A 24,867-nucleotide genomic window follows, 5' to 3' on the forward strand; every position below is an offset into this window, starting at 1 on the left:
CAAGTATCAAACTCTGTACATCGTTAATATGAAATTTAATTTACGACAGCCATAGTCAATAAGCCAGCAAAAAGCCTAACATTAAAACAGTAAACATTTACAAGTGCATGATTGACAACAAGAACAAGAGCCAAGATCTTTATATTTCTGGAAGATCCCTCACCGTAGAACGTAGAAATACTGGTTACCTCATCTTGCATCCAATATGCTCTGTAAATCTCTGGTTTGTAGAAGGGAATCTTCCGCCTATGATATATGAGAAAAACGCTGCGAGTTAGCCGTTAGATAGTATACTGGTGAATGATGCTAGCATTTTGCAGTCATGCCAAAAAGTGTAACATGTATGTGTGATGGCTAAGCAATATAAACTAAACAAAGTCAATATGTTGTTTTTTTTTCGACCTCTTCACTTGTACGCAACAGTCAAGCGGCCTTAAAGGCATCTACTGCACATGTCAATAAGCTGGCAGGTATAATATGCACCAAAAGAGTAGTAGTCGACATGATGAATCTAAAAGGGTTACTCATGGCTCAGGCCATGACTCAGGCTAACTTTCAAAAGAGTAGAGTAGGACTAGATGACCCTAGGAAGTGGAACCATATCCTACTAGTGTCTGTCTACTGACTGTACTTACTGTCTAGTGCTGATGTATGTTGCATCGCATTAACTTTTTTTTCAATGTTCCAAGTGAACACTTAAAATAGGGGGAGGTTTACAGGCATCTAAAAAATTTGTGATGCTTTTTTCTAGGCACACTACCATCCACCAGTGCCGTCGGGGCCAGCGATGCGGCCATTCCGGAGGGGGCAGGCGAACTGGCGGCACCTGCAGGAGACACAGGGCCCAGGGGGGATCCAGCAGCAGTGGCCGGCGGCGGTAAGTTATATTCATTACTTCTACAGCTAGATGGAACTGTGTTCACTATTTCACTGTAATGTGCGACTTCATACAACGGTTGAAGAAGACACCCTTTACGTAGCATTACCAGCGTGAGTAGAGTAACCAATGGCCTCTTCTATTTGACTCCAAAATCAGCTGTGAATGTTTTATGGAGAAGACAAATTCAGATCAGATGACCTTCATGGATGTGTTGAACATAGAGGGAAAGCACTAAGGGTGGAAGGACGGGCGAGATAAACAATATGACTGACCGGCAGAAAAGGATATGTTGTTGGAAGCATGTATAGGAGTCTGATTTTAATAAGATCAGATGCATGGGTTGTTGAAGGATGGGTGGAAGGTGAAAGAATGCCTGCCTGGGTGGGCGACACAGTATGGGTGGATAGTACTAGATAGCAAGAATCAGCGGTGTTTTTGGTTCAAACTCAAAGCCAAGGCAAGGAAGGAAGGAGCAGAAGCATGGGTGTTTGTTGGTGAAACCAACTAAGGTTTGTTAAGAGATATATACAAAAGGATAGACGTTTACTTTAATGGATGTATGCCTGGATGTACTATCACCAAGAGACAGTATAGGTGGAAAGTGTCACTGGAGATTCTTACTTTGAAGAAAATGTAACAGAAACTGCGCGACAGTAGCAAAGCCTAGAGGAATCAAGGTAGTATTATGAGCATACAGTACACTTGCAGTAGTTTGCAAGCACGTCATATATTATCAAGCGGAAACCCCTTCCTCCCACTCTGGGGACCACTCCCTACCTATTATTATTAATGTATTTTCGATTGGGGCAGCCAGCCTGCAAAGGGTGGCCTATCTTTTGTTTAATGTTTATGTATATTGGTTACACAATCAATGAAAGCAAAGTACCCTCTGCAGTAGCGGTTGGTGGTGGGATTGTTGGCGGGCGGTGACATGGGGAGGGGACGGGTGGGTGGCACTGGCGAGTAAACTGTGTATTACTGTTACGGCCAAATACAGGTAATCAACATAAAAATAAATAAAACTATTTTCAAGGTGCGCACTGCACCGCCGAATGCGATGCAGTGTGTGCTACTGTGTGCAGCAATGTCTGCGTGAGTCTGCATCATGTGGCTCATATCTGTTTCTCTTGGGTGCAAGCTTAGCTGATGGACCTGGCATGCCGCCTACAACAAGGTTATGTAATTGGGCTAAACTACAGATAAGAACAGCACGACTGGTGTACCGGAGTACATACATAGTACGATTATATTTATAAATAATGTCTGAAACGGTCACAAATGTTAGAGTCCAAGGAAGTAGGATTAGAGATACTTACCCCAGCACCAAATCCCAAATGTTATGAACTGTGCTTGCTAGTGATACTGTGACAGTATGTGTTGAATGATTTTAGTGTTCCTGTTTTGCTAAGAGTATTGGCTCCAACATGTTCTTTTTCTTTCTTGATATAGATGATACTCCTTCCACTAAACCATCAAGGAAGGAGTTGGCCGCTAGGGCCCGGCGCCGGAAACTGGAGGCCATCTGCGAGCATTATCGCCGGCTGGTGGCTCAGGAGGAGGAGGAGGAGGCGGCTGCAGCTGCAGCCTCCTGCAATGCCCCGGGCCCCAGTCAGGCCCGGCCTCCACTTTCACGGCGCCGTGGTCCGGCATTCGACCGCCGCCGTGCCTCTATTTCCAGCACTGCTGCCCCCCACCCTGGATGCAACTGTAGGGCATTTCGCCGCCAGCTGCTCCGCCGGATGGCCCGCTTGGAGGAGAACATGGAGGAGCGGGTAAAGATCCTGGTGGACAAACATCTTAAGGCCCGCCGACAATAGAGGACCTCGTCGTTTGCCCCTTTTTTAATTCCTTTTGTTGGTGGGTGGGTTTGTGGGCGTTGGGGATTTCTACGGACATTGGGACTTTGGACTTTCGTTTCGTTTCGTTGGGGTTAGGGAGGGGGGTGGGTTAGGTCAGAGCGGGATAGTTTATTTTTGTTAGGGGACATTAAAAATATACTTACTATTTATTTATACGATGTTAATGTTTTTTGTGGTGGGTTACAGTTTTCCGAATTCAATGTAAGTTACATGGTTGTTTACATTGTTTCCGTGCCTCTGCATGCCCACAGCCAGTGTTTGATTTAAAAGATCTGCCGATTTTGTAACACACAAACCGATAGATGCAGTACCCCCACTGAGTTATTTTTAATTGTCATAATAGTACTGTCAGTCTCTCCTCCTAGTCCATACCTCCCACCAAACTTATCTTACCTGTGATTGATGATGAAGTTCGGCACACTGATGGCTGCATGGTTGGTTTCCCAAATTGACGGAGTAGATGTCATTATAGTGGTGGTAGTAGTAGACACTGGCAATAGCGTTTGAAAAAAGAAAGAGAAAGTCACTTGACTGAGACTCTGGGAGGAGGAGTGGAACAGAACACAAAGTAAACTACAGCATGGGTGGTCAAGCAGAAGAAGATCCTTGCCCTGCCTTAGTTGAAATTCAATTAGTGTTGCTTTCACCACATCTGCCCCAGCAAGCGTGTGATCAATTGGTGTACATAGTCATCACATCACACCTCAATATAAATCACACAGCCCGGGGGAAGAGGGTTAGGGATTGATGATTGGATGGGAAGTGGGGTTTTGGGAAAGGTTTGAGAAAGAAAAACAGACAATATGCATGGACACAACAAAAGTAAAACACAATCTTGTAAGACGACCATGATCCATTATCAAAGAAATCAAAGTATGAAGTGAGAGAAAGCAAATGCATGCATGCTGAGGAGGATAACTTGATGGTTAATGATAATGAGTTGTACTATAACTACTATGACCCAATGAGACAGTACAGTCAGGGACGAAATTAAAATTTGCCTTGCCTGTCTGACGCCCTCAGAGCTCAGACCGAACCCAATTACATGCTGTACCGGGCTTACTTTTATTTTTCAAGCTAGCTAAGGAAACTAAAAAAAAGTTGGATCAATTAACAAACAAACCACAACACACAATCGTAATGATTAAAGAGAAAAAAGCAAGCAAAGTTACTGTATTATCCTGGTCCAAATGAGGAGTTGCATCATTCTCGTCATTCTTCTTGGTCCTCCCTTCCATGGACACTCCGCACATCAATCTTGGGTATCACTGCCTGCCTGATGCGGATTGGTAAGGTACGTGTGAGTCGTTTCTCCCACTGTAGCACAGGGTAAAGGCCGGCCTGTAAGTGTAGATGGAAAAACAAACGGGGTATTGAAAAATTACAGCCTTTACAACAATAAACTCAATTACAGTGGAGTGCAAGACAACACTCTGGAGAGAACACTTTCAGACTGAGGCAGCTTGGACAGGCTACATAGTGTGTCTACTCTACAGCATTAAGGTACAACAACAACGGGACAGGATTCAGGAGCCAGCACAGCCACAGAACAGGAGAACCGCGGCACAGGCCAGGCACCCTACCCCTTACTTACATTTTGACGGAGCCAGAGAAATGTCAAATGCACTGCAGCAACCTAGAATTTTCCCAATGAAGTGACTAAATCAATGCGCCACTGTCCGTCATACCACTACACTCTACTCCAGTCCACACCACTACACGGATATCTAGCCTAGGTCTGCTGTGGTTACTGTTCAAACTTTACCTTTTAAGTCAGCCCATGAAATGCAGTTATTCCATAAATTTTCTCCAATCCAACTGAGTGTGTGCAAAGATAGTATGCTCAGCATCCTCAATGATGGTGACCGTGTGGTACGTATTCTCCAACACCAACTCAGTCTGTAGTGACTGATTAAGTTTATAATATATTCCATATTACCAAATTGCAACGGATATTGGCCGGCACCTACAGTGGTAGGAGTACAATGTGGTCATTATTAAACAACAAGGAAACATTAACTGTCACCACACCTGAGTCACTTTTACTTTGTCGATAAACTAGTATAGTTCTACTTCATGGCATGCACAATTCTTCGTAGTCAGCCAGCATCCAATGCAATGCATGCCACCATCATTCACAATAATCACTCATTACCTGTCTTGGTGTTCTCTTTGGCTGTCTGATCTGATGCCTGCCTAGCCTTCTGCCAGTCAGTGATGAGTTTCTTTCGGATTGGAAACAAAATGGAATATAGGTGGAGTCACGTTTCACTTCTTATGGAGGGACTGTTAGAGGCAACCTGTATTGTACTATTCTCCATCTCCATCCAATGTCTGACTTGCTTGAAATGTACTTAGGGAGAGTAAGGAACATGGAGCAGGACCCTGAGGAGTGGAGTGGACAGTTATGCACAGACGTGCAACTCCAATAGGGAAATAAAAAGAGGAGACTGTTGATGGCTTTGTTGTGAATGTAGATTTTGAACCAGAAAAACAGATACACACAGTCACACACAAATAAAGGAAGGGAGAGCAATTTGAAAGCCTAGTTGTCAGGGAAGAGGAGCTCGTCCTCAAACTCTGGTGGTTCGGACAGCAGTACGTCTAACAATCCACTACTTATGTCATCAAAGTCACTCTCCTCTTCCTCCTGTGATTCACGTATTTTGTACTCCGGTGGTATAAAGTGTTGATTCATTTTGATCATGGTTAACCTCTCAACACTTTTGGGCGAGAGACTGGTCCTTTTGACAGTAACAATGGCACCAGCAGCACTGAAAACACGCTCTGAAGAGACACTTGCAACAGGGCAAGCCACATACTTTATCGCCAGCCTGCTGAGCACTGGCCATTGGCTTCTTTTCCCATACCAATACTCCAATGGGCTTTGCTCCATGTAGACCTCTGTTGTGTCATCTAGATAGGCCTGAACCATCCGCTCAATGTTCAGGGGTGCTCCGATTTCCTGGGCCTCTTTTGCCTTTGCATCAGTCATTGATGTGCAATACCCTTTCCGTAGAAACCAATCACCTGCCGTTTTTGTAAATGTGCCTGATGATCCTGTTGGTGCTGTTGATGTTATTGCTGCTGGCAGTGTTGACTGCTGGGAGGCAAACGCACTGCTCTTGGCTTCTGAAGTAGAACTTCGTTCTGGGTGCCCTGCAGTACTTTTTCTGCCCTGGAGGGGCGGGCCTTTAATGAAGATCCTTTCGTTTTCAAACTCAGTGGCTTCCTCAGCTATCAAAGTTTTGTACTGGGCAACATTCACTTCTGAAAAAGGAATGACTTCATTACTGCGCAGCAATAATTTGTAACGTGGATCCAAAATTGAGGCAGTAATGTAATGTGGATCTGACAGAATGTTATTTTGAATCCTTGTATTGTGAGATAAGCGAGCGGATAAGGTGTCTGCCAAAGAATGTGCGTCTACTTTGTCATCCACACCTGCGTACATTTCTGCCACCTCCTTCAGCTCTTGCTCTAGCATGTACAACAATGGGATAGCTTGGCCCATAGTACAGTCCTCCCGGCTCACTTCACGGGTGAAGACCTCAAAAGGAAGTAGCATCTCTGTCAGGCTTTTGACAAGGTCCCATTGGGCCATCTCAACTCTCATGCCTTTCACTGTAGGATCCCCTGACCTTTTCATGACATAAGCATTAAGTGGTATGTACTGCTCAAACAGACGCTCAAGCATGTAATACGTTGAGTTCCAACGTGTTGGCACCTCTTGGATGAGTGCTTTGACTGGCATTTTATGCTCACGTTGAATCACCCTCAGCTCCTTCCGGGCTTTAAAAGAATGGTTGAAATGTGTGCATATTCTTCTGCAGGTGGTCAGTAAGCTGCTGACTTTGCTTTCATTTTTCAGAAAGTCTTGCACAACAATGTTAATGCAGTGTGCCAAACATGGCACCCTGAAATAGCCACCATCTTTCATGGCCCGAACTACATTACTGCCATTGTCCGTGGCAACAAAACCAATGGTAAGACCTCTTGGTCGCAGCCACTCAAACACCTTGCTGTTAAACTCATCCAAAATGTTAGCAGCAGTATGAGATTTCTCCATTGCAAACATGGCTACAGTTGCATGTTTGCGAGTGTCTTTAAAAATCTCAGCGGTGTCAACAACGCCGTCAGATATCTTATCTTTAACACCCGAAAGAGAGACCCATTGTGCAGTGATGCACATGTAATCAGTAAATGTAAATGTATGTGTCTTGTAAAGCGCACTGCTGCCCTGAGGCGTCGTGGCGCTGTAGACCGCTGGGGAACCCGTCCTGGCTATCCCTGTGAGATGGTCCCTCCTGGGTATCTCCAAGGTGAAACCAGGCATCCCCGGCGAATGTGGGGGGCCGTTGTGGAGATGAGGCAAGCTAATGCCCAGAGTTGCCGAGTGTGTTCCTGGTTAGAGTAGGTACCGAGGCGAGAATTATCGAGTCCGTTTTGACCCTGGTCCACGACCCTGCCGCGTCAGGAATTGAACCCTGGTCCCTGGCCGATTCTCTGCTTGCGGATCTGCTGCCTCTAACCAGTGAGCCACACCTCTCCACAATCAGTGGCTTGGCAACTGGTCCACATGTCTGTTGTCAGGTGTATACTCTGAACAGCACTCTTTTTTAAGGCTTTTCCAAGCAATTCCAGCACGTCGTGATGTAGTGCTGGAACAGCAACTCTTGCAAAATAGTAGCGGCTGGGAACTTTCCATTTTGGGCAGATGGTGGTCACAAACTCAAGAAAACCCACCCCTTCAACAAAAGAAAAAGGGAGAAGGTCCAGTGCTAACATTTTTGCCAGCTTAGCATTGTACAAACGTACTATTGGGTGATTGCGTTTGTACTGCCCCTCCGGCCTACTAAACATGCTAAGAATGGTAGGCTGCATGGTATTCCTTCCTGTGGTCGACGTCGCACTTTTTGGGCCAGCAGTACTCCTTGGTGTCTCAGGCTGGCTCTTACTCTTGTGCCAATGAGATGTGGCTGAGGATGTGGGCGTTACCACTGCAGTGCTGGGGACAGGGCTACTTTGTGTACCACTAGCACAGAGAATGTCTCCCTCTTCTTCCTGTTCCACCGTGAGCGGACTTTCTACTCGTTTATGCCCAACAGCAATGGTTCCAGTTTTGATGAGCCTAAGGTGCTCCTCCCACTGGATTGCGTGGTGTTTTTTCAGATGGGTCATTTGGCCTCCGGTACCATAGTTTGTACCAAGCTTTCCATGGCTAACACAGGAATGACAAACGGAGCATACAGCAATGTTCTCCTCCTTTGGGCTAACCGTAAAGAAGTCCCACACTGGGGAGCTTAACTTTTGTCTCCTGCTGGAGGTGCCACTCCCACTTCCAATGCCGGATGAACTGGAGGGTGTGTGTTGAATTTGACTCTGTGCAGGACCACTACCTACTTCTGCTGAGGTGGTGCTTGTTGTGCTGGATGTAGGACGCTGCCGGCCCTTTGCTAATGTAAATATGGAAGCTGGAGGTCGTGTTGGTGTTACCTGTGTTGGAGGTATGCGTGCTACATCCCTCGCATCCATTTTGGATAATGTAAAAATGTTGCTCTCCATCTCCTCAGGCCCGGGAGTGATGTTTGTGATGACTGGCTCATCATCATCATCATCATCAACCTGTTCTTCTACATCAACATCCATAAGTGTAAGGCTTTTTGGAACCTTCCTTTTCCCATGCCTGCTCTTGTGATGTGTTTCCCTCTCAGACTCAGTTTGTGGCTTCCAAGTGACATCTAGATCATCAGAAGGGGGGCTTGGTGAAGAACTTGATGTACTAACCCTCCTTTTCCTTGCTGGGGATTTAAAAGCCAATGCAACTTCTAAAGGAGTGGCTTCCTCTTCTTCCTCTGCATGAGGCTCAATTTCCTGAACTGCCCCTACTTCGGGAGGAACAACAGCTACTATTGCGGGCGGTGGCTGCGGCTGTTGACCACTTATCTGCTGTGTTGATGATGTTCCCTCCTGCGTTGATTGTGTACTACTTTGAGATAGCGATAAGTTTAGTTCAGGCTCAGCATCACTGCTTTCTACCATAAGGCTGGCTACCTCTTCCACACTCATCTGCTTGGGCATGGGTTGGTGGGTTGGGCCCACTGATGTGGAGGTGCTGCCCCCAGCTTGCCCCCCCCGACACCGCTGCTGCAGGCCTCATTTTTGGTGAACCAAAAAAGGTTTTGGGAGGCACACCAGACTTAAGTGACACTTCCTTCTTCTTCTGTTCCTTCTTCTCCATGGCAACTTTCTTGGTACCGGAGGACCTGCTACCTGCTTTCTTTGGGGGCATCTTCAACAGATGTCAAAACAGCACTCAGTTGCACAAGTTGCAGAGATGCCTGGTCAGGTCACTGACACGTCACGTTGTGTACACTACAGCAGCAGGACGTCGGTCTGGCACCACAACAGTGGATGATGATGACACACCTCTGTCTTTTGTGCACCTAAAAGCAAAAAAGCCAGAAGAACATCAGTCAAAAGATCCATAATATAATATATAACTTATTAGTGTCTCGTGGGTGGTCATCACAATTATTAAATTTCATGAAGTCAGTGAACAACATCAACAGTATAGCCAGCCATTAAGAGACTGACAAGGCCAGGGATCCTGTTGTATTTGTACTGTGTACACTTAGGAAGAAGAATAGCAAGGAACAAAAACCCGCCATGATGATTGCTGAGTTGTACCCCTGGGCCTACTGTACGACTAGGCCACAAGTTTGGACGCCTATGGCAAAGGCACAATGCATGCCTTCCTAAAATGGCCGCCACACACATGCTCAGCCCACCCACCACAATAACAAACAAAAAGTGATTGCAAAGGACAGGAAGAGGAAGTTGTAGTGTCTGTGGAACTTAATCCCTCTCATAAAAATGTTTCCCAGACAAAATAACAGCTTCTCCCTGCTCCAAACCTACAGCTCAATGACAGCCTGAGGAGTTTTTTGTGCAGAAATGCACAAAAAAGCGTTTTCGAGAAGGGTCTATGTTGCTCGCGAGATATTGTTTGCCAGATTGCAAAAGCTGCGTGTTCGGGATCGCGAACTGTACAAAAAGGCTTTCTCGCGTGCGCGAACACGCATATTGCGAGCGCAAAAATGACGAAAACTGTAAGTCCGCGTTGTCGCGCTGTGCAGAGTTACCGAAAGTTCGCGAGCTGAATCCCTTGCCTTACATGCAGGCCAAAATAGCCCAATTTGTTTAGCACACACCCAAAAAATGCTATTGCACCCCAAACACACCTTTTGCAATAAAATCCAAAGCCATCCATGGAGTAAAGGAAAATCACCAGACAACACCAACTGTACATTTAAATCACGCACCACAGGTTGGAGGCTGACTACCTCTGGGCTTAGTGGAAGACTACTAGGCCACAAGCACACACATCCAACAAAGGTAAATCACACACACACACCAACAGTGAAATACACCACAGCCACGTTTAGCATTTCAATCCTATGCCATCCATGCCCTACATGATGTAGAAATTCTACAGACACCACAAAACATGGACCCATGGGTACCCTACTGGCTGAAATTGCAGAGAAAAACAACTAGGCCCCTATTGAAAGTAGTACAGGCCACCCACCACAACAATAATTTTTAAAAACAATAAAAATCCCAGAAAAATGTAGGTACAAACAAGCCCCAATGAAACAAACACACCAATTCTCCAACTTACTTGTAGTAAATTAAATCTCAAATCAAAAATTCCTCAAATAAATCCAATCCAATGGTATGATGCAGCAGACAGACACAAAAAGTGATCCTTCCAGCTCCAAATCCAAATGAAAGTGAACAACACATGCACAAAGCACGTGGGAGGAGCCTGCTGGACAGGAACAGGAAGTTGTAGACTCAGGGGCACTTCCTTCCTCTTGAAAAAAAAAAGTTAAAAAAATTAAAGGACTCTTTCTTACACAAAAGACTACAGCAAGATCACAATCTGAGGAGTTTTCTGAGCAAAATGATCATTTTAGGGAAGGTTTTATGAAGCTCGCAAGATATTCTTTGCCAGATTGCAGTTTTTCCATGTTCGGGATCGCGATCTTACCAAAACAGCCGCCGGAAGTCAGCTCGCGCGCACCAATGACGTGTTCGGGGTCGCACACTCTCGCGGGCTTGGGCAGCCATAGTACAAATCTCGTGGCGCTCGCAAACAGACAGAAAAGCAAGTTGGCGATCGCAGAATCAAGGTAAGACGTTACCGCGCGCGCGAGAATGAACATTGAGCGCGCGAGGAAGCAAATTTACTACGCTACGCGCTAGATTGCGTAGCAATCTGCAACTTCGCGCTCTACGCGAATCGCGAAGTTACCTAAACTTCGCAAGCTCCGCGAACGGAGCGTAGTTCAACGCCCAGGCTTAGTACGCACCCTAGTCCAAGTAGGGACCACCGCTTCCGACAGGGTAGCCTGGCGCAAAGCAGGTAGGCGAAACGCAGGAGGCAATGTGTAAAGTATTTGTGCAACATACACCAACAGTGACACAGTAAAAGCACTCATCAAAGGACACCACACAGTTTTCATATGGAAAACATAAGGGTCTTTATCTGAAACTTATGCAAGATCCCAAAAATAGTAGATTCCTCATATAGAAAATCAAAAGCTTTCAGTAATAAGGTCTTTAAGGCAAGTAGCATCAAGGGAAATGAGTCTGTGGGCTCTGTTCCAAAATAGGCTGGTAGTAACCATCTCTCCAGGCTCAAAAAGTCATTCTGGGGGTCTTTTTAGGATAGTGTATATGGGAAATCACCCAGTCTCAAGTATGAATAATCAAAGAAAACTGTGTGCTGGAACTATCCCGATCAGCCCCCAGTCAGGAGTTATTTAACACCGGGTTCCCACGGCTGATCAGGGCTCTGGGAGCAGCAGTCTGAGGAAGGGTGGTGGTCCGTAATGCCTATCAGGCCAAATCGGTATTGTGCCATCAGAATTAATGTATGTTTAAGCCCTCTCAGGCCCGATCGGTGTGGCTCTGACAGACAGGGATTTAAATGGTTTCAGGCCCAATACTATATATCCACGGCTCCCGGCAGCCTTGTTGTTCAATTGGGGCAGTCCCAATCCTCACACCACTGCCCACATGGTCTCCCACCTCACCCCTCGCAGACCATTACCTGGGGCAGGCAGTCACTGCAGCAGCAGCCGGTTGACGGGAGGCTCCGGTAGCTGGGCGTCACTTCCGTGCAGTTTCCGCGCCACTCCCTCAGGCAGCGGGGGAGCCGGGCTGGGTTGCCTCGCGTTCCTCAGGCCGCCAGCGAGGCTTCCCCTGATGACGCTCCCTTTTGCAGAGCGACTCCACACCGGCACCAATCCCAGCGCGGCTCTCGCTAGGAAGCTCCCTCGTTGCTGAGCAACTCTTCTGACGCCAGCACCAATCCCAGCGCATCTCTCGCTATGACGCGCCTGGTATTCCCAATCCAGTCCAGCTGCAAACACGGGGAGGGGCAGTTTTCAAGTCTGGCCGTAGAGTGCAGACACCCGCGCACAGCGCCGCGGGGGTGTTCCCAGTAGCATGCCCCGCCCGGGCCAGCGACAGTGATTTCACAGGCACAACGCTTCACCGCAGCGCCTTCAGGGGCAACTCTGCAAAAGACTCCACTCGCACCCACAGCAGGGAAATTAACATACTCCGCACATTTCTCCGGTCCTGGGCGGAGGCGGTGGTGATTATGGCACACAGCACTTCTAGCTCACAGCGCTCACAGTCTACAGCTTGTCCAGGACCCCAGGCGGCGGTGGTGATTACCGGATCACAGCGCTCCTAACTCACAGCGCTTTTCAACACCTTAGGGACCCTTGGGGGCACCGGTATTTGTCAGGACTTCAGTGCTTCAGACCCTTCACAGCGCTATGGCATGAAGGCAGATCCTGGGCGGCGGCGGAGACTTAAGGGTGAATTAAATGGCCTCACACACCCAGTGCTGCAGAGGCAGTTCTATAAAGGGACTAAGAGGTGGTAGTCCTCATAAATCCCCCACCAGGCAGGGGGATAGTCAGCATCAGGTTGTAGAGACACTCTGGAGATGGTATTCCTGGGTCCCCTCTGGCAGGGCAAGATCAGCAGGCAGGGCAGCACAGCTAACTTGGGGCAGCAGTTCCTGGGATCAATCAGCCTCAGTAGTGTAGCAGTCCTCCCAGCACAGGTGAGGGTGGGAAACATCCTACCGCAATGCTGGACGGATCATGCCCTAGTTCTTTTCTCCGTAGATCTCCCGGTAGGCCACTTAAAGTGCAGTAGCACGGGAAATGTCAAGATTGGGAGACAATGGTCAAGGCTCTTGAGGGGTGAACCCCTTCCTGATCTGCTCTCGAAAACTTTTCATCTGGAAAAAATTGTGGAGGAAAGTTATAATACCCTTATCCAGCGAATTACGGCTTCTCTAGACAAGCTGGCTCCACTAAGGAAAATGCGAGACAGAACAAGAGTAGCCATGCCTTGGTTTTCGAGAGAGCTCCTCCAACTTAAACATCAATGCAAACGGGCAGAGCGGAGATGGAGGAAACACTATATGGCATCAGATCTAGCACTTTTTAAGCAAGAGCTGGCAGCTTATAAATCACAGATCAAATGTGCAAAAGCAAGGTTCCTAGAGGAGACTTTATTGTCAGCCTCCAATAAAGCTCAGGCCTTGTTTAAAATTGTCAACGAGCTGTCTCGACCGGCTAGTGCTTCTACAGTCATCCCTGCTTCTCAGTTACTCTGTGATTCGCTGGCTACGGCCTTCGAAGATAAGATCACGACCATCTTGAGTAAAATGAGCCCTAATACTTCAGAGGCTGCTCCCCTGCTTATTTCTGAGCCGGAGGCTGAGAGAACAAGGTTGGACAGCTTTCCCTCCCCCTCCTTTACAGAATTTGTTGCCTTGGCAAATAGTGTGTCTTCAGGTTCTCCCCTTGATGTTCTTCCGCACAAGCTCTGGAAGGTGTTTGGCCAGGAGTTGTTTCCTTCTCTCCATGCAATCTGCTGTCAGTCTCTTGGTTCTGCCCAGGTTCCAGACAGCTGGAAGCTTGCGGTAGTCTCTCCACTGTTGAAGAAGGAATCACTGGACCCCTTATCTCCCGCTAATTACAGGCCTATTTCATTGCTTCCTTTCCCGATTAAGATCTTGGAGAAACTGGTCACGAAACATCTGTCCAGTTTTTTGGAAGTCAATGACTGTCTGGATACAGCGCAGTTTGGGTTCAGGCCAGCACATGGAACTGAATCGGCTCTGGTGACCGTTTTGAGTGACCTTCGTTCGCGTGCCGACTATGGTCAAGCAGCCTTTTTAGTGCTGCTTGACATGTCGGCAGCGTTCGATACGGTCAATCATGCCATTTTGACCAGGAGATTGGAGGAGGCTGGCGTGATGGGTCTGGCCCGAGATTGGCTTGTTTCATACTTGGCCAATAGACATCAGGTGGTTGCCCTGCCTCCCTTCAAGTCCACCATCAGAAGGGTAGGGCAGGGCGTACCCCAGGGATCAGCCATCAGTCCCATCCTTTTTAATCTCTACCTCCGCCCCCTGGTCGAATTAATCAAATCTTTTGGCATAACGGTCACCAATTATGCTGATGACACCCAACTTATCTTTTCCTTTGAGGGGGAGAAGGCGGTGTCACTGGAGACCTTTCACCATTGTATGGTCTCCACGGCAACATGGCTAAGTAACAACTCGCTGCAATTTAACAGCTCCAAGACGGAGGTGCTGCATTGTTCAGCGGACCGTGCTCCACGACCTCTACCGCAAGACTTCTGGCCTCCCTCCTTTCAGGGCACGGTAGCAGCGGCAAGCTCGGTTCGTAACCTGGGTGTGACAATGGAACCCAATCTCCAACTCGAGGGTTTCATTGACAAAACAGTGTCTTCCTGTATGGGGCTGCTGCGCACTCTGCGGGAGATTCTCCCTCTGCTCCCCGCCTATGCCAGACCAGAAGTAGTGCGCAGTATCATTCTAAGTAGACTTGACTACTGCAATGCACTGCTTCTGGGGGCACCTACCACGGCACTGGGCAAACTTCAACGGGTACAGAACTTCGCTGCTAAGTTAGCACTCTCTCACCGACGTTCTGACTCGTCATCTGCAGCACTTAAAGATCTGCACTGGCTGCCTATCTCTCAGCGGGTTGAATTTAAAGCATTATGCTTGGTCTTCCGGGCCTTGCATGGTTTGGGACCACTTCCCCTACAGGAGATGTTCTCCTGGTACATCCCCACCAGATCTCTCCGCTCTGCTTCAGCTAATTTGGTAACTGTCCCCAAAATCCGGAGAAAGCGGATGGGGGGACGCTCCTTTGTCTACATGGCATCTAAGCTGTGGAATAATTTGCCACTGCCGCTTAGATGCTCTGGAGACCTTTTTTCTTTTAAAAAAGAATTGAAAACTCATCTGTTCCCTAGGACTGAGTAGCTTGCCGATGCAGTATTAACTTTCTTGCAGGATTAGTTAGATCACAGCGCCGGGATGCCCGTTGGGTGATTGGAGCGCTATACAAATATGCCATACATACATACATACATACAGCAGTCTTCACTCCAGCAGAGAGTGTTCTAGGTCCAGCAGTTTAATAGGGATGTGTGGCCAGAACCCTCCCTAATATACCCTTAAGTCAGGTGACCGAAAGGGGGTGGCACTTTCTGGAAGAATCTAGGGGTTGGAAAACACTGGAAAGATCCAGGAGGCTCTGGGGTGTTCCCTTTCCTACCTGTCTGTCAACCAGGGACAAAAGGCTACAGTAGCAAAAAGTCCCAGAACATGCAGACTACCAGTGTGTAAATGAAGGGTAGGCCTCACTACAGTAGCAGGGCCTGTAGCTGATACTCTAATGTCACCATGTTTTATAGGGAGAGCACCTGCACCTCAGCACTGTTTAGCAGTGTTAAGGGGCCCAGAGTCCTAATGTCCAACAAAAATATGGGTCCAGTAGGAGGCAAAGAGGGCAACAGTTGTTGGGAAAGACCACCCTAGGGCTGACAGGTCTAACAGTTGTCCTTACAGATGACTCACAGGGCTGAATTAATAAGCCTGCCCCTTATTTAAGATATCTTATGAATTCAAAGGCGACCATGTACAGCCAAGGAAGATGAAGAGGAAGTATGAAATATGGGGTAACAAACTCAAGTATATACAGTACATTGAAGGAGCTATGTCCAGTCACAGATCACAGAACCCCGAGAAGTGGCCCAGGCCAGATCAGCCTCGTTTGGCCGTGGACGGGTGCAGACAGTCCCGCTCTTGGCCCGGTCTTAGCCCGTGCATGCGCCCTGGCGTGTCCCGTTCAGCGGGAGCCCCAAAGGAGCTAAGTAGGCGCCTCTGGACAAAATCGAAGGTGTCGTTGTGGCGACGGCTTTGAGTAGCACTGGGGACTATACTCTGCCCCCACCTCTCGCTAGCTCCTCTGGCTGAAGGCAACAAGACTTAGTGACTAAACAGAAGACTTGGTACATTCCAGGTGGCCGGAGATGGCTGCGGAGCCCAGAAAAGATTTTAATTTCCTGAAACGTCTCCTCTCCTCCACATCATCATTCAACCTCTCAATACTTCGCAAAGTACAGTCACAACATCCCATACTGTGCAAAAAACCTGCACACCACATTATCCACATTCACCCACCCACAACTCATCAACTGCACAACTGTAGCACACCCCCACATACCATTCACATCCAGAAGCCCAGCCTTTTCTAATCCACATGTTAGGTACCAACTTGCCTTCTTGTTTCTCCATATCATAAGTATAAATGCAACTGTTAACTCCTACTAATATCGTCACTCTTTACACTAGCTTCCTATCTACTCCACCCAGACAACACCACACAACACCACTATATGTTACTAGATATTACAATGTATCAATGTATATTAATTAAAATACCACACTAGTTTGCAATATTGTAACTGCTCCCCCACAACCTAGCACACCCTAAAGCTTAAAATTTCATGTAATCCACATTATTGCTTCCACCCCAATCCCACCATTCTTCACACTTCAAACTACATGACTGACTGTGACACCATGCTTCAACCATTATAACACCTTTAGTTTATCCTAAAAACACAAATTACCCACTGCAGGCTCATAGCACATTAAACACAAACCAATTGACTGCATTATCACAAAGTATGACCTTCCTGTTGGGTAAAACTTGGTACCCTTTCAAGAATAATATGTCATTGCAGCAGGGCTCTCCTAACTATTCAATAGCTTTCTTCATTTTAAGGAACGCCTGCACACTATGAGTGGAATTACACCTGGGAAAATTGGCAGCATGTCCAGCAACCTGTAAATATTCTCTACTGATGAGGGAGGAATCCCGAAACACTGTGTCTAGAGATACGATACCGAGAAAATGTACCTTTAGTGTAATTCATACCTTTCCAGGCAGCGATCAGTATATATTTGTGGGTTCTCTATTATTGAGGTAACCTCTGGTAACTGTTTTCAATACTAGTTTTGTCATAAAATGTTGAATTATTATTTTTTAATGCCTCTTAGATTATACTTCGCCACATAGGCCATGAAAACAAAATGCTCAACAGCTAATTTTGTTTGAAGCTTCAGCGTGAACTGTTGTGTTACATTTGTATCCAAAATGCATCAGTCAAGGTATGCAAATGCAATGCCTGACCGTAAATTGTGCATTATTTACTTGGGCCCTAATTCTGCCCGCCGTTTTTTCATGCCACCGGTTCATTTTAATATGCTCCGATAACAGAAGATTTTAAATGCATGTCTGACTTTGAGGAAATGAGCGCGCTTCTGCTGGTGTGCTGAGAGGCAATCATAACAGTGCAGGAAATTCATAACCCCGCAGCAGTCCGACAGACAATCTTATTAACATACCAACTGTTTTCGGCGGAACTTAATTTCACAGATTGACACAGGAAGTTGTGACTGCTTTTCAGAGCCATTTTCGGAGCCACTTGATGGATTTTTTTAATTGTCAATTCTTCAATGAGCTGCTTTGCTTGGGAGCTGTAAAATAACTGATTGCGGATGCTTGTAATTAGTATTCTTTTGTACGTGAAGGGAGGCTAAATACACTGTACGCCCTTCTGTGGTCTCATGTCAGTCTATTGTGTGCATTCTGTAGCCATTTGTGAGTTCCCATCTTTTATATGTGGTGTCATTATTTATGTCATTGGTGATGTCATATGTGATGCCATCAGTCACTTTATGGACAATGCCATGTTTCAAGTCATCTGTGAAATCTTGTTCAGTGTCTTGAGCAATGGTGGTGTGGTTACCAAAACTGGTGACAGAGGGACCAGGATAGGAACAAGCCGGGGAAGGGCAGTTCTTGTTATTCTCTACCATATTTTTCTGCATTCCTTAGATTCCCAATATTTTTTTTTCTTTTTGGCTGCGTCTGAGGACCCCTAATGAAAAAGGAACCTCAAACTGCACATTGATTATGACTTATTTACACCCATGTTGTACCCTAGAACGGGAGACACTAAGGTTGGGTTGTGTCAAGGGGTTACCTCCCACCCCAATCCCACCATTCTCCACACTTCGAACTAAGGAGGTCATTACGATGGCGGACGAACTGAAGTCCGTTCGCCATCGTCCCGGTGATGGGGACCGCCCGCCAATAAGGAGGCAGGCCCACATATGATATTACAACGTGGCCACCACCACGGTAGCCACAAAAGGCATTTTTAAAATTGCTGCAGGTGCTGCTGGCTGCAGCACCTGCCGCAATGCTAAAAAGGCAGGATTTGGTTTTCCCTGCACTACGTGGCAGGCACCACGCGGTGCCTGCCACATGGTGCTGGGATATATAGGAGTGCAGTAACACACTCAGCCTGCACGGGGGGCCGCAATGAGCCTCTAAAGTCAATGCATGCCATCCTATCCATGGCGGGGGAACCGCCATGGAAAGACTGGCGGGGATCAAGCATCCTAATCTGGCGGGCAGTGCCTGCTAGGCACGGCCACCATTCTGAGGATGCAGGACAGTCCGACAGGCAATCGTTACGATTGCCTCTGTCAGACCCGTGGCAGTCGGGCTTTCTGCCAGTCAGCACACCGCACACCATCACGCGGGCAATAATTGGCCTTACGATGGTGGTGAACCTGCCACGGACAGCCTGTCGCTGGCGGGTTCACCGCCACCGTAATCAGGCCCCAAATGACTGAATGTGACACCACGTTTAAACCTTATAAAATCTTTAGTTTTTCCTAAAAATACAAAATACCCACTGCGGTCTTAAGCACAAACCAATTGAGTGCATTATCACAAAGCATGACCTTCCTGGTGGGCATAGCATGGCACACTTTCAAGAATAACATGTCAGAGAAGCAGAGCTCTCCGAAATATTCTGTAGTTTTCTACATTTTAAGTACACCAAGGGAAAGACCACATCCACTCACCCACCATCATAAACACAGCAAAACATTTTCACACGACCTTAGCTGATGGCAGCATTGAACCGGGGATGCAGTAGCTTTTCCCACTCAGGATGCCTATTGGCCTTTCCATTAAATTAAGTCGTGTAAATTCTGACATATAGGAAGCCTTTGAGTTTATTTTTTTTAAATAGAAGGAATTGTTCATAAATTTCATATGTCACATTTAAAACAATCATTGGCAAGGCCACTCGCTCGTGTTCGCGCACACCCATCGACTTTTTCAGTGTTTTTCCTAAAGCAAAAGAGAAGTATTGCAAGATAGTCATTGTGCATGTGCTGGAGCGGGTAAAATAAAACTTTTGGTATACCCAAACCATTTATATAAGTTTATATTAAAACGACTAAACAATTAAATTTAATGATTAAACAGTGTGCTGTGATGAACTAACCAACCTTATTAATGAGAATACACGTGGGAATGCATTTGCATGGCTAAAAATAATAAGTGAACTAAGTTTGTACGCATATTAAATTTATATGTTTAGCTTAAGCAGTGTTAATGTGATTCTCGCTTAAATAAACCAGCATTAACGGCTTTAAATGTCACATATGTCTAGATAAATGCATACACATAAGGGTATTAGTAAGGGAATAACACTGTTTTAGTCATTTCTATGTATTAATTACGTTTCTTGTGTCTTTTTACTTAAGTTGACTATTTCGGCCTACTAAAAGATGGCTGCCGACTGAATCCTCACTAAAGTACATGACTTCATGCACTGAGCAATGGAGGAAGGCGCCTGCACTGACTACGTAGTGTCCTCTCCTTGAACCTCTGAACCAGGTCCATGAAGACTACTCTGGGCGAGATGCCAATGTCCCTGAACATGGAAGAAATGTTGCAATCTGGGAACCAAAAGCCACCTATTCACAATAGACTGATACTTTCCTGACCTGGGAACGACTTTCCCATGCGCCTAGTTTATACATCATCCGTATGTGAAATTTTGAAAATGTTGCTTAAAGCATAAGGGACGGGGCTGAATTCAGCCAATCAAAGACCTGGAAATAATGAAAATGCTACATGTATATGTAAATTTGGTATAAATATTAGTAGTCTAGAGAAGGAAATTAGGTTACCACCCAAAGAGCTCGAGACGCACCCTGATCGATGCTACTCTATGTGGCACTCCACGCTGACAGCAGAGGACGGGACGGAAGAATCTCTGATGAATTTCTGAGGACCAGTTTCTGACTTAGAGAACGACAATTAGCCAGAATAGGTAATTATGACAAAAGATAATATTGTATTTGTTAGGATTTTAACCTGCAATTTAATTAGATAAAGAAAAATCATTGTTTGAAGAACTGTGTCGGGTGGTTATGTTGTAATGTTTTATTGATTAATATAAGAATTGAAGGGTTATCTATCAAATACCAACTCAACTAAATGATCCGATCGTCCTCCAGATGGAGGAATTGTTAGGGTAAATTTAATAGATGTGGTTTCCTCAATCCAGGTAGATAGAAATTGTAGTTTGGGATTAGAGATCCCTCTGTGGGCACGGATAGTTTGATTGAATGAATGTTGGTGTTATGGGCCCCACCAGCATGTGATGTGTGTATGTGTGTGTGACTGAGAAATCATTCCGTCCGTGGAAGCAGGAGGAGATTTTGTGTTCTGAACTGCACCACATGTACATGCACCAGTATTCTTGGTAGCTAGAGATGGTTTTTATTGTTTTGGTTTGATGATTTGGCATGTATATATAGCTTTTCGATTATTAATTGGTATTAATGTATGTATTAACACTATATGTTGAAGTCGTATTGAGTTCTATGTCGTTTGTACGGCTTCTGGGATGTAAGAAGTCGGTGACAGTTCCGTAGTAGGACAGAGGTAAGCGCTGTTCTCGGGAAAGACGGGATTGTGGTTGCCCGTAGGTACACGGGAAAACGCGTAAAAATTGAAGTTGCGCGTCGCATTGTCTGGGTTCGTTTCGGTGACATCGCTGTGTGTTGCCATTAGAGACGATTTCTGTGTGAGAGAAGTGTATATGATAGCAAAGAGTTATCTGTGAAATTTTGGTCTAAAGTACCAGGAAACCAATTGGTATGCCGATAACGCTTTTTACTGAATAGGTAGCAGGTGTTCTCTGAGCTTGTTAGAAGGACAAAGTAGAGGTAAGCGCTGCTTTGTTAACATATGTTATAATTCTGTAGTAGGACAGACTGTACGCTGTTCTCGGGAAAGCAGGATTCTGTGTGAATGAACGGTATTTCCTTGTGTGAAAGTGCGTGAATGAAATAGCATTTGAATTAATTGTAGAACTCTGGTTTATTTCTCAGGAGCATTGCGTTTCCACATATGTGTCTTAATACCAGAGACAACAGTTAATTGATGTTTAAAAGAAGGGTAAAGTAGAGGGATGTGCTACTTTGCCAACGGATGTAAAGATTCTGTAGTAGGGCAGAGGTAAGCGCTGCTCTCGGGAAGACAGAATTCTCGTGGGAAAGATCTTTTACTATTCTGTGGTTAGCGGAGCAGACAATGGAGATGTTTGTATGTTGTAACTAACAAGTATTGTAAAATCGAAACAAAGTCTACCGAGTAGTTTTGTAAAGGAGGGGTAGACTGAGCACAGGAGTCAGGAGCAGAAGTTGCTGCAGTGACTGTAGACGTCAGGAGGACCGCGCTGTGATTGGACAGCTAGTGGGTGACGTAGACGCTCCAGGATTGGTGCGTTAGTGTGAGTCGCGCAGGGATTGGAGATTGTGACAGTGACATAGACGTGCCAGGATTGGTGCGTGAGTAAGAGTCGCGCTAATATTGGACTAGGGATCGGACAGTGGTAGAAAGGACTAAAGGATTCGTAAAAGACAGAAAGATGTATTATCATTCACCCGAGAAAAAGGAAAAATATGTGTTCAGTAAAATAAGAAATTTGTTCGTGAAAGACAAGGAGATTGTGACTAGGGAGGGACAGTTACTCCCTCCGGCAAAGACCCCCGCATCCTTCATGGTTGTGAAATATGGGTACCATACTTGTATCTGGTTAGACAATTGGGCAAAGTATACAAAGGAAGACGGAGTCCTAGCATTTCCAGAGGATGGGTCTTTTAATTTGGCAATATTAAGGAACTTACGGGAGAGGATGATGAGCTTAGATCCGCGACCTAGGCCTACACAGTTAGAGGCATTGACAGAGTGGGAAGATGAGATGCATGAGCGAGAAAAGCAGAGAAATGGAACTAGATATTGGTACATGTTTGGATGGCCAAATGATCGTGAAACTCATAGTTTCGAATGAGAAGGTGGCGAGATGCTAGTATGACAGAAGGATTATTTCCTGTTAGAACAGAAGGAGAAAGTGGAGGAAGGAAATGCCTAGAAAAAAGAAATCATGTAGAAACCCGGAGGTATGGGGCTAAGGAGACCGACGATGATGTCCTAGATGATATGTTTTACAAAAGCCCACCTCCGTACCGGCAGGAACCAGAAACGCCAACCTCAGGCACACCAGTGAGGGAGACTCTGAAAATCATTAAAACAGAAGTTCTGACCCCAGAAGTAAAAAGAAGAAATTCACTTAAAGAAAAGGGAAAGAAGGCTGAGAGTGAAAACTCTAGAGAACTAGCAAAAACCACATTAGAACTGACAGAGAAAATACGAGAATTGACGAAGAATCTAGAAGCAGTTACAGTCCCTGTAACCATAGGTCCCGTTATGCCTATTTTTGAGAAGCAGAAAGACAGTGAGCATGGACTAACAGTTCTGTATGTGAACCAAAGACAGGCAGAACAGCCCCTGATGAAAATGAAAGAAAGTTCCTGGGGACATGCTATGGGTAAAAGTGAACTACATGTGTCAAAGAACCCATTTTATTGTCCTGATACTGTCGAGAGAAGCAGAATGGTAGAAGGATCGATATTAGAACCACAGAGATTGACAGAACCAGGAAATACAGAGAAGTCAGTGAGCATAACTACTGAAGAATTGAATGACTGGCTAAAAGGTTTGCAGGACAAAGAAAAAGAATCTCATACCATTGATGTAGCAAAATTAAGGATGATGTTAGAAGAACTGATTGTAGGGACCATCCCCATAGAAAAGCTGAAAAATTACCAAGATGAGGAACTGCTGTTCCTCTGTAAAAGTGTCACTTGGAGAGCAAAGAATTTACATGACAGACTAGCAGAAATATCGAGTGAAATGGGAATTGACATGGACAAGGTAAAGGCTTTACAAAAGCCCTACCGAGTGGATTTTACAGAAAAGGACATAGAGAATCTGAACGCGGCAGGGCGGATAGGGCAGATTAGGGACATAATCACGGTATTGAGGAAATGGGGAGATGTGGACAAATGGAAGAGCAGGTGGTATAGGAAGCGAGATGACACCTCAGACAGAACATTTTCAGCATTTCCTGTAAGAGAAAAGGAGAAGGTGGTGATGGAGTTCCCTATGAGAGAGATCCCAGGTGGGGGATATGTGCATGTCCCATGGACCAGACAGGACATTTAGTCATTTACAAATGACTTCCCTTGATTACGAGAAAAGCCGGTCGAGTGGTACAGACAGGTAGACAGATTTGTGAAATTAACAAAAGTGCTGTGGATTGATTTGAATAGTCTGTTTGATATAATAGTGCCAGCAGACTTGTGGGCAGAATGTAAGATAGTCATAGACTAGCCCACTAAAGAATACCCGAGAGATCCCAAAACAGGAGCCCCAGACCCGGAGGTCATGAAGAAATACAAACAGGTTATGGCCTTCCTGAAGAACAAAGTGCCTCCAAAAGAAACAGATTGGGTTAAAATAGATCGAACACATCAAGAAGCGAAAGAGTCAGTCCACGCATACTATGAGAGGCTAATTCTGGCTTTCAAACGGTTTAGTGGGGATGACAGTCTGGGAGAAAAGGACCTGAGTCATTTTGTGTACAGATTTATGTATGGTCTGCGTCCCGAGATTGGGGACATGATCAAGCAGCACACCGTGGACTGGCAGAGCAAGAAAATAGATGAGATCCTGAGGCATGCTAAATACTTTAGTGATGAGATTGAGGCAAAGCAGCAAAAACTAAAAGAGAAAGCAATGTGGGCTCAAGTGAAGGTTGCAGAGAGACAGGAATCTCAGCTGATATAACAGGCTAATAACCCAGGCATTAAATCAAAGTTTGGTCCAGGAAAGGGAAAGGGTAATATAGAAGAAGCCAAGAAAAAGTTTTCCTGTCACAATTGCGGCAGATTAGGGCACTGGAAATCCGAGTGTAAAAATCCACCTCTTGCTAATAATGAAAATCCGTCATTAAATCCACAGGTGCAGTGTGAGGGGAGTGGCCCATCGCCGCAGCAGCAGAAGGCTGTTAATCTACAGAATCAGGTGCCAAAACCACCCTTACCACAGAGCCGAAGTACACAGAGATATAGTAAAGAAACAGGATCCTACAATGAAGAACAGGTAAACAAACCGCAACGTGCGAGCGCTGTGTCACAATATTGGATGCAAAATGACGAAAGTGAGCCAGAAGAAATTTATTGACGGTGCCGAAAAGAGGAAGCAGAGTGCGTACTTGGCGCATCTCTAGATTAGATCAGACAGGACCATTTGTAGATGGGAAAGTTAATGATGAAAACATTACTTTTCTAGTAGACACTGGAGCTACAAGATCCACTGTCAGATCAGCCGATGTTAGAAATCTTCCTCTTTCGGATGAAACAATCCAAGTAGTTGGCGTGTCTAACACCCAGATTAAAACGTATCTTACTGACCCTGTAAAGGT

The sequence above is a fragment of the Triturus cristatus genome, chromosome 11 (genome assembly GCF_964204655.1).
Source record: "Triturus cristatus chromosome 11, aTriCri1.1, whole genome shotgun sequence".
NCBI classification, from domain to species: domain Eukaryota; kingdom Metazoa; phylum Chordata; class Amphibia; order Caudata; family Salamandridae; genus Triturus; species Triturus cristatus.